Source organism: Myxocyprinus asiaticus, chromosome 9 (genome assembly GCF_019703515.2).
Source record: "Myxocyprinus asiaticus isolate MX2 ecotype Aquarium Trade chromosome 9, UBuf_Myxa_2, whole genome shotgun sequence".
Taxonomy (NCBI): domain Eukaryota; kingdom Metazoa; phylum Chordata; class Actinopteri; order Cypriniformes; family Catostomidae; genus Myxocyprinus; species Myxocyprinus asiaticus.
In genome coordinates, this window is record NC_059352.1 from 40,831,290 (window position 1) to 40,846,840 (window position 15,551).

Below are 15,551 nucleotides of genomic sequence, written 5' to 3' on the forward strand. Positions count from 1 at the left end.
ATGTCCAAAAAACTGCACGTCAAACATCTTTGACAAAAATAAATGCAAAATCAAATTCCTAATTTTCCCCCACATACAATTTACAGTTTAGTATTACATTCTCTCACTAACATGTATTCATTTGTGGTAAATGTGTAATTTTAACACTGATAGTGGAGGTTTTTTGTGTGTCCCTTGAATTATTGCACACCCTGTTATGTCATGTTTACAAATATGTTTCCTAGATATCAATCTCAGACCATGTAGTGGCTAATTTATCCACTGAATGTCCACCCTGATGCTGCCCATTTAAATGGATGGACATTTTTTAGTAATTCAGCTTGACCAGTATGACTAATAAAATCTTTAATATGTCCCTGTAATGATGAAACATGAAGAAACTTACAAGTATGTTTTATTTTTCAAAAGTTTCAAAGCCAGAATGTCACCGAATTGTAGGAATGATCCATTTACAATATGTACAGATTTGCAGTGCCGCAGCTCTCTATACGCAGATTACGCAGTCTACAGTAACAGTAAAGTACAATCTAGTAACAGACTAGGGATGCACCGATACCACTTTTTCTCTTCTGATCTGATTCCGATATCGGAAATCTCAGTATCGGCCTATACCGATCCCAAGCCGATACCAGTGTTGTTTTTTGCATAATAAGTTTAGAATATCTTTACATTATTGTGTGGAACTAATTGGGAGTACTCTTTAATATGTAAAGAAACACAAACCTCTAACTACACATTATTTCAATATAAATGTATTGCCTATTAAGAAACACTTTATTATTAACTAGTATACTGGATAATGTAGCAGCAAAATTAACAGTAATTCCAGTCTTCAAGTCTTCAGTAGAAAAGAAACGAGTGTTTTATTTTTGCCTTTTTTGTTTCTACTTGCATCTGGACTGAAGGATTCAGGTCTCTTTTTTTGTTCAATTTAGTTGTAAGACTTCAGTCCTCTTTTCATTCACACAGTTATTTTTTGGAACCCATTCAACTTAAATATTGTTATAAATTGTAAACAAATACTAATGATGACAATAATAATAATAATAAATTGTTATTAATATTATCATTATTGACTTTTAATTGTAATTTTAAATACAACAGAAATATATTTAAACCGTGCACTTTTTAAACCCTCACGCTTTTATTTTGACATTCTAAACTCTCCAGGAAGTCCTGTATGTGTCTGTTTGTAGGCAAGTTCACAGTAGTTTAATTAGCTTCTTATTCAAATTCTGGTAAAATGCACCTCTGGTGCCGTTCTAAATGCATATTATAAGTGAACCGAACTATTGAGCATCTACATCTGAGATGCTGTTCTTGAGTAGCGCTCAAATATTGCGCACTGCTGTGAAGGCTAAAAATAGCCACGAGTGCATCACCAGCATGTGCGTGAGTTTGTGTCAACAGAGCAGCACCATTCACTAACACGCTGGTGCTGCGCATACTATACATTTACTTATTAAACACAGCCTTTTATGATTCACAGAGCTATCACACATCTTCAAGTGGCTTTGAATAAAATGCACGAGTAATATGAACTGCTTTAATGGTGTTTTTTTATGTCATTTTTGAAGCTTGACAGTAACGAACATGACTAACACACAGTATCGGATTTGGATCGGGCTCGTCGGACCGATACCCAATCCATCTAAAAGCTTCAGTATCGGAGCCGATACCGATCCAGGTATCGGATCGGTGCATCCCTATAACAGACACCCCCAGCATTGTTAAAAAGCTACATGATGTATTAAGATCTTTTATGAAGCAGCATCCACACGGGCATTTGGTTGACATGAATAGGTGCACTGCACAAACTAAGATGGATGAAAGTAATTTCAAGCCTATTAGTTCGCAACCCCACTCCACTCCCCTCCAAAAATGACAAAACAGTTGGCACTGCCCATTACATCACCTTTCATTACATGAAAGTTACATATTTGCATACAACATGCATGACCTACTGTGCTAGAGAGATGTGACTAGAAATAAGCCTTATTGTTTGAATCAAAACTCACTTTTCATCCACAAAAAATGGAAGAAGCTGCATGCAGGCATTTGCTAATCTTTACCCATTGTGTTGGTTATTTACATGACTAAGATGATGTGCAAGGTATTAACATGGCCTTTGTTCTGTCTGCCTGTTGAGCTTATTTTAGGACCTTTCATTATTCAAGATGGTGAATTATAAATTGTTGCCATTTGCCAATGTTTTTTTTTTTTTTTTTTTGCTGCCTAAGGAATGGCAGCATGCACAGAGACATTTGTTCTTGTTGTTTGTTGCTTGTCCTGAGTCACAATTTGTGACATTTGTTTTAACAGTTCTAGGGAAAAACATGCTCATTAACCATAAATTGTGTTTGTCTCACTGTTTTTGCCCTTAAAGGGATAGTTATCCCAAAAATGAAAATTATCTTATAATTTACTCACCCTCATGCCATCTGAGATTTGTATGACTTTCTTTCTCCTGCAAAACACTTTTGAAGATTTGTAGAAAAAGATTCAGGCTCAGTGGGTCCTTAGAATGGGAGAGGATGGTGATTAGATATTTGTGCGAAAAAGAACGATATTTAAGCACTTTTTAAATATTAGAGATCGCTTCCAGTCAGGCATTGATGAATGGCCGAATTTACCCAAGTGCTCCCGTGATGTAAGCTCGATGGCACGTGAACTGACACGTGACAGACACACAACCAATGAGTCGAAGGAAACGTGCCAATGCGCTTGCGTCACAGGAGCGCTCGGTTAATTCAGACATTCGTCAACGCCTGACTGAAAGCAATCTTTTATAGTTAAAAATGCTTAAATATTGTTCTTTTTCACACACAAAGTGATCAGTTCGCTTTAGAAGACATTAATGTCACTGCTGGATTTCTTTTATGCTGACTATCTGTGCTTTTTGGACCTATACATACAGTATCTAATGACTATCCTCTCCCATTCTAAGGACCTGCTGAGCCTGGATCTATTTCTACAAATCTTCAAAAGTGTTTTGCAGAAGAAAGAAAGTCAAACACATCTCAGATTGCATGAGGGTGAGTAAATTATCAGATAATTTTAATTTTGGGGTGAACTATCCCTTTAACGCATCAAAAGGAATGGAATGCAACTGACTAAAAATACAAACTAACAACACGTAAGGACCAGAGATAGAAGGGAAAAAAGATTTTGCCCACAGACTGCCCCTTGTTAGAGAATGGGAAAAACAATTTAGCTAAGCGTACACTCATTTAGCCTACATGGACAACGTGACAATGCATCTTAAGAGATTTACCAAATATGCTCGGTTTAATGTTTTGCTCCAGAAATGCAGCTCTGCAAGGGCCTATGGCGAATTTCTTCTTGTGAGTCTTCTTGTGAAAATGCTATTATTTTGCATTTTTCTAATTTAATACAGTTTTTTTTAATTATTATTACAAATTATGTTCTCAGCATAACATTTTGAGTGAAAAGTTAATTTGAATGATTAACATGAATTTCATGATGTCTTTGGAATTTGGTATGTCCACTTTTTTTGCTTGAATGACAGCATGCACTCGAGCTGGCATGGACTGGCAAGCTTATGCAAAACCTGATCCATATTATGCCAGCATGATTTGAGAATGTTCCAAAGAGCATCTTTAATCTCGAATTTGCTTATTTATTCAGTGACCTAGAAATAGTTCAGAATCTAAAATATTTATTAGTGGACAACCGCTATTGCAGCGGCCGATAAATTAGCTGATATTTGGTAGTTTTAAATTATTGGCTAATAAATTTTCCCATTTTGGCGAATTAGTTTAGCAATTCGCGACGGCACTGAAAATCATTCATTTGATGCACATGCACAAGCTCATGATGTTAAATGCTCATGCTTTCATTCTCCCTCTGTCTCCTCATAAACGTTCCCTGTAACATTTAACTGTCTTGTCTAATGACAAAAAGGCAAATAGTACTAATATTAAAAGAGTCTACAAATGTGGATTTAATATCTTTCAAAGATTTAATTCACGAACCGTTCAAAACTTGCGCAAATCCAGCGATTTCTTCCTGTGAAGTGCATATTCCTGTGCTGTGAAACATGCTTATATTAGCCTGGATCAAACTGTCTCCCTCTGACTCAGTTGCTGCTGCTGAATCCGCAAGAGAGCAAGTTTAAAATGAAAAGGCTTCAAATGCGCTTGTAAAAACCAAAAAAGTATTAAAAAAAAAAACAGGGGTGCCAGAAAATGTCTATTGAAAAACAGAAAAGTACTGTCAGATCTAAAACATAGATAAACTGTAAAAAAAAAAAAAAAAACTTTAATTAGCTTTACCATAATTAATATCTATTACTGTAATTCTACAAGAAATATCCCTATAATTCGAGGAAATCTTTTACTTTTAACATATATTAATTGTTAGAATAGAGTCATACATTTCTAAAACACAGAATAATTATCTTTAAAAGAATGATAAAAAAAGTTTAAGTACAGATAATTACTATTGTTATTACAAACAAATACTGTAAATTAAGACCATTTATATATAAAACACACAAAAAATTTTTTTTACTTTTTTTTACTATTTTTACTAAAATAATTTTACCCAGGTTTAAATTAACTGTCAGAAGTGTTGCAAAAAAATCTGTCCATTTTCTTTTCTTTCTTTTTTTTATTCAAATACATTAATAAACTGTCAAAATAAATGCATTTTCTTTCTCTAAATGTAGGTTAACTGTACTTTTGCATTGTGTCATTCTTCATTTAAAAAATATAAACTGCAAAAAACTAATCTTATTGTAGCAGGATAAGATTTGCCTGCATAATACTTTAAAATCACTGAAATAGTGAAATTTTTGCAGCAAATTACACACACACACAAAAAATAGCACTTTGGCTGGACATGATTAAGTCATGGACAGTGGTTTTTGAACCCATGAAGCACAACACTGGAAAAAAAAAAAAAAAAAGGATAAATTGATAAGTTGTCTACAGCTGCATTAGTGTTGCACATCCTTCAATGTTAAAACCTTATAAAGCCTGTCTTTAAAACTCTTTTGGGTAACTCAGATCAAATGCATAAATCAGTCCAAACATAAAAATAAATCTGAAAAGCCTGGGCAGGTGGGTGATGACTTCACTTTCAAGAACAATGACATTTCTGACCAGATTGTGGTGAATTGCATCATCTGTGAGTTCTCTGACCGCTGTTAACAGGGCAACTGGTGAATATCCAACATTTGGCTCTTCTGAATCTTCAGCCCTGAAATGCAGAAATAGAAAAAATGAAAGGACAATTTATTAAAATCTGTTTCAAAATACACACCTACATAAAAGAATAGTTCACACAAAAATTATGTCATTATTTACTCACTTGTTCCAGACCTGTATGACTTTATTTCTTCCATGGAAGACAAAAGCTTTGTTTTTTTTTATTTATTTTTTGTTTTTTTTTATAAATCATCTTCTTTAAAAGGATAGTTCCCCCAAAAATGAAAATTCTCTCATCATTTACTCACCCTCATGCCGTCCCAGATGTTTATGACTTACTTTCTTCTGCAGAACACAAATGAAGATTATAGAAAATATCTCAGCTCTGTAGGTCCATACAATGAAAGTGAATGGTGACCTGAACTTTGAAGATCCAAAAAGCACAAAAAGGCAGAATAAAAGTAATACATAAGACTCCAGTGGTTAAATCTGTATCTTCAGATACAATAAACAGATCAACAGATCAGTATTTAAGTCCTTTTTTATTATAAATCTCCACTTTCACTTTCAGATGTGAAAGTGAAACTAAACATGCTTTTGTGAAAGTGGAGATTTATAGTAATAAAGGACTTAAATATTGATCGGTTTCTTACCCACACTAAATATATCACTTCAGAAGCGTGGATTTAACAACTGGAGTCGTATGGATTACTTTTATGCTGTTTTTAACTGCTTTTTGGAGCTTCAAAGTTCTGACACCCATTCACTTGCATTGTATGGCCTTACAGAGCTGAAATACTCTTATAAATATTTGTTTGTGATCTGTAGATGAAAGTCATACACATCTGGGATGGCATGAGGGTAAGTAAATAATGAAAGAATTTTCATTTTTGGGCGAGGTGTTCCTTTAAGTTTCAAAAGTGGTTAAATGATTTAGAAATGTGTGAATAAAGTAATTTACCCTGCATGTTTTGAAGAAACTTGAAGCGCCTTCTCTCAGCAGCACAGGACGTGCACGAAGCACAGTGGTTCGACTTGTGTGGACACTTTTGATCCTGAAAGTACATTTTTAATCTAGTGTTAAATGTTGAACATGCTGAATGTGTTATTCAGTCTAATCATTGTGAATTATCTAAAACCCTTCAGTTCCCACCCAAGTTCATAGCTTTTGTAACCTTCACACTAGTCTGAAGATAGGTAAGCTTAGGCCCAGACAGAATCTATAGACATTTTTGGCTGATGTTTTGGGAAAATCTGCAGAATTTTGTGGATGGGATTTAAACATGGTAAAATGTGTTAAATGAACCTGAAAGTACTGTACTCTTAATGGTTTCTAAAAGCATCACACAATTAGCCAAACTATGTCATAAACAACATGCAAGTAATTTGGAACATGTAGAACATTTAAGAAATGAGTAATGTTACAATTCTGCTGAGTTTTCTGCACGCACAGATTCTGTCTGGGCTTATAACATAAACATATTCTAACATAACATGTGAATACAAATTTTCAGTACTCTCACCATTAAGTGGATAGTTTACCCAAAAATGAAAATTCTCTCATCATTTACTAACTCTCATGCCATCCCAGATGTGTATGACTTTCTTCTGCTGAACACAAACAAAGATTTTTAGAAGAATATCTCAGCTCTGTAGGTTAATTCAATGCAAGTGAATGGGGACCAAAACCTAAGCTCCAAAAAGCACATAAAGGCAACATAAAAGGTAATCCATACAACTCCAGTAGTTAAATCTATATCTTTTGAAGTGATCCAGTTGGTTTTATTGTAGGTGAGAATAGACCAAAATATAATGAATTTTTCACTATAAATCTCCTTGGCAATCATGATTTCAAGCTCGATTACACTTCCTATAGCGCCATCTAGTGCTGTATAAATGCATTAAGCACCAGGAAGTGTAATCGAGCTTGAAATCATGATTGGGCTTAGAAATTGCAATGGCAAGATGCACAGTGAAAAAGGGGTTTTATTTTGGTCTGTTCTCACCAAAACCCAACTAGATCACCTCAGAAGACATTGATTAAACCACTCGAGTCAAATGGATTACTTTTATCAACAATCATTAACTTGAATTGATTGGACCAACAGAGCTGAAATATTCTTTTTCAAAATCTTCATTTCTGTTCAGCAGAAGAAAGTCATACACATCTGGGATGGCATGTGGGTGAGTAAATGATGGGAGAATTTTCATTTTTGGGTAAACTAATCTATAGGTCTCCAGTGGTTAAATATATATCTTCTGAAGCGATAGTTAAAATAATGGGACTTAAATATTGATCTGTTTTTCACCCACACCCATCATATCGCTTCTGAAGATATGGATTTAACCACTGGAGTCGTATGGATTACTTTTGTGCTGCCTTTATGGGCTTTTTGGAGTTTTAAATTTTTGGTATCCTTTGCATTGTATGGGCCGACAGAGCTGAGATATTCTTCTAAAAATCTTGTGTACAGGAGAAAAAAGTAATACACATCTGGGATGGCATGAGGGTCAGTAAATGAGAGAGGTTTTATTTTTGAATAAACTATCCCTTTAAGTTTGGGACAGGCTCAAATTATTCTGTGTAAAATGAAGGTCTGTTGAACCACAGAACAATGTTAAACAACTAAGACCATAATACCTATAAGTAACGAATCAAGAGAATCTCAGCTAGTTCTCCAGAAGTCTTTTCCAACTCCAATGTATTCTGACGAGATATATAGTCATCAGCGAAGACTGTGCCGATTAAGTTCTGCATACGTGTGTTTGGTCGATTCTGGTTTGTAAAGCGCTACTTAGCAAAAACCTGAAACAGAGAGATAAGAAAGGCTAGTTACATTCACAGTGGATTGAAAGACATCCCTACAAATGATCAAACTTGTGCATGTACACAACAGTTGATGTTGCCCATTTAGATCAAATAAAGAAATATGGCTATTTTACAGTAAACACACACACACACTTGTTACTTACTTCGGAAACTTGTACCATGCGAACAACAAAATACATCCACCTTGTTCAAACTAGGGTGGGAAACTAGTCCAAACAAGTCCTTTAAGCTCTCAATATTCTTTAGAATGGGGAGAAAAATGAATAGCATATAAGTCTATTAGTTAAATTACACAACAGTAACCTTAAAAAAAAAAAACGTAATTTAATCTAAAGAATCACAGGCTAACTCCACTAAACAAAAATTCCTCAATGTTAAAATGCTTGTAAAATGTAGAAATTGTACCTCTGTCGATACACAGAGGAGCTGCTAAAGTTTAGCACGTGCTGCATCATTTAAAATACTATCCTGTAGACGGACAAAACAAACGCTCTTTAGATAACTGTTGCTGTTCATTTTGTATTCTACATATCCTAAAATATAATAATTAAACTGAAGTTAAACTAAGAAGTTACTTCAGTTACCTAAACCAGCAACTTGCTGTATGTCTCCTTCCAACATTAAGGACTGTTTGGGATATTTATGTAAATACATCTAAATGTAATATTTGTGTAGTTCCCGTATTACAAAAGTAATAACAGAAGTTATGATTGAACATGAAATTACTTACTTTTGAATCCATTCAAGAGACAGCATCCAATCATAAGCATGTGTTTAAACAGAAATATATTCCTTCTCCAAAATAAAACTCCTCTAATTAGAAACTACATGCATGTAAACCTTAAATACATGCAAACTGATTTTTTCACGTATGGTACAATAAATAAATAGATATTTGCTTTGCTTTGCACATCACATAAAAATGTTAATTGATTCTTTCAATACACAGCAAGTTAATTTTGTTCATTCAGGCCAAATCCTTTTTAATTGGCATTATGCGTTGTATTTTGGAATGATAGTGATAGGGGAATGTAGTGATGGGTAATTTATGCTTGATTTACATGTCATAAATGTAAGGAAGCGTGAAACACAGTTATTAACTTTTTTATTTTATTTAACTCTATGGTTTTACACAGGTTTTTATAACATGGAAAGCTATAAATTAATACAAATGTAGTGATAAAATGTAGTTTTTTTTCTCATAGGATAGTCAATACCTGTGTTTTTTCAGTTTATGTATATAAAGTAGAGGTTAAGTTATGCAAAATTACAAAATATTTATTTCTTTAGTCATATATTTTCTTGCAATTATAAATTTTTAAATGTATTATTATCAGTATTTTTATGTATTTGACAGTGATATATCACCATAACAAAAGCAATTTTTTGCAAAATTAGAGAAAATTATGCTACTTTTGTCAATAAAGAATACTTTGTTTTTATGGTTAGTTTTGTTAAAATTGTCATTTAAAAGCTGTTAAAAAACAGATATTAATGTATTCCATTTATACAGAATTTTTTTGTTAAATCACGTGACACATTTAGATAAACAGTTTATACTTGTAATTTTAATAACATTTTCCTGTTAAAAAATGTACATTTATTGGTAAAAACTGTAAAAATAAATAAATAAATAAATATTATTATTTTTACAGTGGCCACAATATGTAATATTTAGGGTTGAACAACTAATCAAAATAAAATCGAAATTGCGATATGACCTTTATTAAATTGCAATTATTAAACTGCAAGGGCTATAATTTAATTGAATAAATATCCTGCAGGTGCTGCTTGCTGTGCTTACTGTATGTGTGCAGATCTGTCCAGTGTAGTGTATTACACATACTCTGAGCATGCATGAGGCTCATGGTAGTGTTTTAAAAGTGGTTCTGTGCGTAAAAACACACAAATTCCTTCTTGAGTTCAGATCGGTGTTCCAACATTCGCTGAGCGCATTATAAATACTGTACAGTGCTCTAGAATCTCTGTTTGCACATTTGCGTAATTCCAAATATGCTTGGCCACTAAAAGTAACTATTTGGATCTAAAATACACCATAACACTGTTTTTTTTTTTTTTTTTTTTTTTTTTGTGGATAGTAGAATGAATGAGAGTGTTTCAATGCATAAAAAGGCCATTATCAACTCAGCTACAAACAGAAACTCAAAAATACTTCCTTCAGTTTTCAGAACAAGTCTTGAGGGTTTAACCAGACTGCATAGCAATTCTGCAAGCGATTGTGGAAAATATTTTTATTATTATTATTATTATTAGCTGTTATTATAAGTGTATAAGTTGTATTTGTGAGAAAAATGCTAATGTGCACATATCAGTCGTGGTGACTGGATTACTATGTGTACTGTTGTTATTTCCTTCCTTTTATGTTTTATCAATTTCTTCATGTATATGGGATGACTAAACAGATACCAAGAGAAGCTGCTATGTACTATCTAAAACACTTATTTTTTTTCTTTTACAGATTTTAACATTTTTATTATTTTAACATCAAAGTTAAAGTTTTGTGTGAAATTGAGTAAATATTATGCCAAATAAAAATTACTTACATTTTTATGCAATTTTATATACGTGTCATGTACTGTGTGATATATATTTATCGCATTATATCGGCTTATAAGCCATCCTGCTCTCTAGACATCCGCATCGGCCATAAAAAAAATAAAAAAAACTTGGGGCCTGGGTAGCTCAGCGAGTAAAGATGCTGTCTACCACCCCTGGAGTTCGTGAGTTCGATCCCAGGGCGTGCTGAGTGACTCCAGCCAGGTCTCCTAAGCAAACAAATAGGCCCGGTTGCTAGGGAGGGTAGAGTCACATGGTGGTTCGCTCTTGGTGGGGCACGTGGTGAGTTGTGCATGGATGCCGCGGTGGATGGCATGAAGCCTCCACACGCGCTATGTCGCCGCAGTAATGCGCTCAACAAGCCAAGTGATAAGATGTGCGGGTTGACGGTCTCAGACTCGGAGGCAACTGAGATTCATCCTCCACCACCCGGATTGTCACTACGCCACCACGAGTACTTAAAGTGCATTGGGAATTGGGCATTCCAAATTGGGGTGAAAAAAAAAAAAGCTTGTTCAGAACTGGCCCTATTTTTTTTAAATACCAGAACCATATGATTTTCATGACTTTCGGTTCCATTAATGGTTCTCACATGTGCAATTTTCTGCCGATGCGGGCTGAACCCTGTACTAAAATGCTCTGACAGTGTTTCCTGTAGCGCGTTTTAGCGGCAGCGCTGCCCCCTACTGAATCTACAGCTTAAAACACGCAGCGTGGCCAGTGTATTGATTCCCGAACTAATGACTTTTATGAGCTAGCTCTTTTGAATCTACATCATGAAATACACAGCACACCCAGTGTTTCCGATTCCCAAATGAATTACACTTATGAGCCAGTTCTTTTGAATATACAGCACAAAACATCCGCAGCTTCCGGTACAGTCCGATTCCCTAACAAATGACTTTTATGAGCAGGTACTTTTTAGTGAATAAAAAACACTTATACATCAGTCAGGGCAGTCAATGAATTAATCTTACACCAAATGAGCCAAAACAATATGACCACTCACAGGTAAAGCGGATAAATTTGATCTCCTAACAAGGCCACATGTCAAGGTCTGGGTAGATTAGATGGTAAGCGAACAATCAGTTCTCGCAGTCAACGTGTTGAATGCAGGAGAAATGGGCCGGAGTAAAGACCTGAGCAACTTTGACAAGGGCAAAATTGTTATGGCCAGACGACTGGGTCAGAGCATCTCTGAAAAGGGCAAGGCTTGTGGGGTGCTTCTGGTCAGCAGTGGTGAGTACCTACCAACAGTGGTCCGAGAAGGGACAAACCACAAACCGGCAACAGAATGTTGGGCACCCACGCCTCATCGATGCACAAGGGCCACAAAAGATATCCCGTCTGGTCCGAACCGACAGAAGGTCTACTCTGGCACAAGTCACAGTAAATTTTAATGATGGTTATCACAACACACAGTGCAACGCACCCTGCTGTGTATGGGGCTGCGTAGCTGCAGACCGGTCAGAGTGCTCATGATGACCCCTGTCCACCGTCGAAAGTGCCTTCAATGGGCACGCAAATGTCAAAACTGGACCTTGGAGCAGTGGCAGAAGGTCACCTGGTTCGATGAGTCCCGTTTTCTTTTACATCACATGGATGGCCGTGTATGTGTGCGCCGTTTACCTAGCAAAGTTATGGCACCAGGATTGACTGTGGTAAGACAACATGCCGGTGGAGCGAGTGTGGTGCTATGGGCAATGTTCTGCTGGGAAACCCTGGGTCCGCCCATTCATGTGGACGTCAATGTGACACGTGCCACCTACCTAAACATTGTTGCAGACCAGGTACACCCCTTCATGGCAATGGTATTCCCTGATGGCAGTGGCCTGTTTCAGCAGGATAATGTGCCTTGCCACACTGCACACATTGTACTGGAATGGTTTGAGGAACATGATGAAGTGTTCAGGGTGTTGCCCTGCCCTCCAAATCCAATTGAGCATCTGTGGGATGTGCTGGACCAACAAGTCTGATCCACAGCAGCTCCACCTGGCAACTTACAGGACTTGAAGGGTCTGCTGCTAATGTCTTAGTGCCAGATACCACAGGACACCTTCAGGGGTCGGCGCTGTTTTGGCGACACACAGAGGACCAACAGCATATTAGGCAGGTGGTCATACTATTTGGGCTCAGCAGTGTATACTGATGCACAAGTTATGAATGTCCAACTAGAAAATAAATAAGAACTGTTGAATTCTCACTAGCCTAAAGGACAAAATTAGGTTATATAACACAGTCAAAACTGTCTCTGGAACTGTTACTGTGTTTATTTAATGTTGTACTCCAGACCTTTGAGACTTCACTCAGGCAGAGTAGTTATTGACTGGTTGTTCATATGACAATGTGTAGCCTAGTTAAAGATACACAGTTTTTATGTTACCAGTGGAAGTTTATAGAATAAAAAATGTATGATATAAATACTGTATGTTATCACATTGTTGTTTGTTTAGATTTTTTATTTCTATATAGTTAGGATCAATTATTGGATTGCATTTATACCTCTAAAAAGTATGGCAATATGCTATTTACAATAATTGTATTAAATTTATTTCTTATTTGTTATATCTGCTCTGTAGAAATCTGAAATTATCTCATCATTTGGGAACAGGCTGCTGAGGGCAGTAAATGCAATAAGAATAGTATTTCTTATTTTCAAATAATTCTTCCTCAAAAGTACTGAAAGAAATGTTAAGAGGAATCGGAACTAGAATCGTTAAGAGGAATCGGAACGTTGATATCAACATGGAGTGACACAGATGAGAAGCATGCACATCAGACGCTCAGTTAACACAGGTAGTCTGAGAATTCTGCTAGAAAAGTCACTTTTGTGCTTAGATTAAATTTCAGGTGTACCTGGGACCAATTTACCCACAAAAAATTAGAAATCAATTGCTCAAGGTGAAATTTATATTTTGTTTTATTCACAAAAGTTAACTAACTTCAACAAACCACTTTTCTTTTGGGAAAAAATGAAATGAACTATATGCATTAATAATAATAAAAAAGATTTTAAAATAACAGTAAAAAACATTTGCACTCACCCAGAGCTTACATAGAAACCAATTATGTCGCCATTAAGGTAATGCACATATATAAACTCTGATTGTACATAAAGGCTATCACATTTATCATTTCACATGTTATTATTTAGAATAAAAAAGTTATAAAAGTTGGCTTTTTATAAAATGAGCTCTGACCGTTTTCAGATATTTAATGCACATACCGGTCTTATAAGCTTCCGTGTTTCTCATACCGCTTTGCATTTCCTTTCCACCGTAAAAACAGATCCCTGTCTGTTGGTTGCATGAATCCAACAAGAACCGAATACCAACAGATTAGAATTCAAAAAGAATCAAAATATTACAAGTATTGCCACACTTGGCTTTGCTTGAAAGTACACAAAGATACCATCATGTCTCTTTCTCTCATCCAACACCACAATGACACACATCCACAGCACCCCTCAGTGAACTAAAATGTAACTGCGTTAGATTCAGTGTTGCCCACGGCAGGTAAATGCGCAAAGGAAAATAAATTTGCGATATTCGAGTAGTGTTTTTAATTGTCGATTAGCTGGTGCAGAACGCTAATACAAATATTGATCTAATATGTGCATCTACGTAAATGTAATTGCGCCATTTCACTTTTAGCAAACTGCAGTTGAAAGCAGCTCTGACATGCTCTGATATTTATTTATTTTCCTGTTAGAGACAATATCACACCTTTATAGACTGATTATGCTAAACTCACTTGTTATATTAGTTCTGTAATTCCTGCTTTTGTTTCTGTCTAGGCTTCCTCTATTGCATTGATAATGTATTGCAAGGAACAGCTGTGGACTGTCTACACTACTTATTGGTTTATGTCAAGTCCGATACACCCCTTGTTTCCTTGTTTATGCAGTAAACTTTTGTTTCTCTTAGATGGCTTCAATAAATCTCATTATCTGAGGTTCCTTTTTGACTAATGAGAACAAAACAGTTATTGCTTTGGCAGGGGCTTACAGCTCTATCAACCTTGACAGGACCACTTCAGACAAAGTTTGCTTTGCCTTTTCCCCCTGCTTCACACTCATTCGAATTTATTTGAAGAAATATAAGCAGAATGGCTGAAATTGGTTTAGTGTGTCCTTGAGCTGTTTTACTGCTTCATGTGGAGGAGAGGAAAAGGCCCCTCAGAAATCAATGCCTGACAGTAAAATATGGGCATATTTATAGTGACTAGAAAAGTTGCACCATTTCACCAGGGGAAGTCCTTATCATGCAGAAACAGCCATGAAGATTAGAGCAAAATTATAAAAACAAATTTAACGTGTGCTCCCAGTCACCAGCTAAGATTTATGAACCTGCTTCATTATTCTAGAGCGCTTTGTCTTGTCAAGATTATGCCACTGCCCACGAGACCTAAGCAGCACTGGAGTGTCGACTGGTTTGTGTTCAGTTATGCACTGGGGCCAATAAACATGCAAGTATTACTCATCGATACACTGTCCCACTGACCGATTTATTAGCACTACACTGAAGTGTCAATTGACCTTTTATCGTTACCGTTGCTCGCTTAGACAAGCTTTGCTGAACTTCCCATAGGAATCAATGGTAGATTGCAATGAACTGCGGGTTTTTTGGCAAAACATTCTGATAAACTGAATGGATGTTATTTTTAGGTGAGCTGGAATAAGTGACATTGCAAAGCATTTTGAAATTTTCTTCAAAGAAATTGTTAAAATGTTTGCGCAAAGACATTTGTACATGCATGGGTACAAGTACATGAGAGCATTATTGAACCCAATTCCAATACCATTATCGGAACATCTCTAGTCCTTACTGATGTTACACATTTTAATTTTCGTTTATTTTTCCTACTATAATACTGCTTAAAACTACCCAAACACACTTTTATAGACTCTTATTAGAAAAAGCTTATCTGATGAAAATGGCGGATGACAATAATTGCTAAAGTAGGATTGGTTA

General features: G+C 35.7%; 1 protein-coding gene and 1 long non-coding RNA gene across 9 annotated transcripts in view; one reads left to right on the forward strand and one right to left on the reverse strand.

Annotated features, from left to right (window-relative positions):
* Positions 1–15,551, forward strand: part of gulp1b (GULP PTB domain containing engulfment adaptor 1b) — a 93,147-nt gene that overhangs the window by 40,402 nt on the left and 37,194 nt on the right. For 2 of the 8 annotated variants that reach the window (XM_051706286.1, XM_051706287.1), the window contains exon 2: positions 2,948–3,035. The exons of the other annotated variants lie outside the window; for them this stretch is intronic. The gene's annotated coding sequence lies outside the window, so the exon portion shown is untranslated. The remainder of the gene's footprint in view (positions 1–2,947; positions 3,036–15,551) is intronic. 8 annotated transcript variants of the gene reach the window in all.
* LOC127445869 (uncharacterized) lies at positions 6,146–13,873 on the reverse strand. The gene is made up of 3 exons (XR_007898059.1): positions 13,805–13,873; positions 7,813–7,977; positions 6,146–6,226 (listed from the first exon to the last, which is right to left on the reverse strand). It is a non-coding gene; the product is annotated as an uncharacterized LOC127445869 (long non-coding RNA).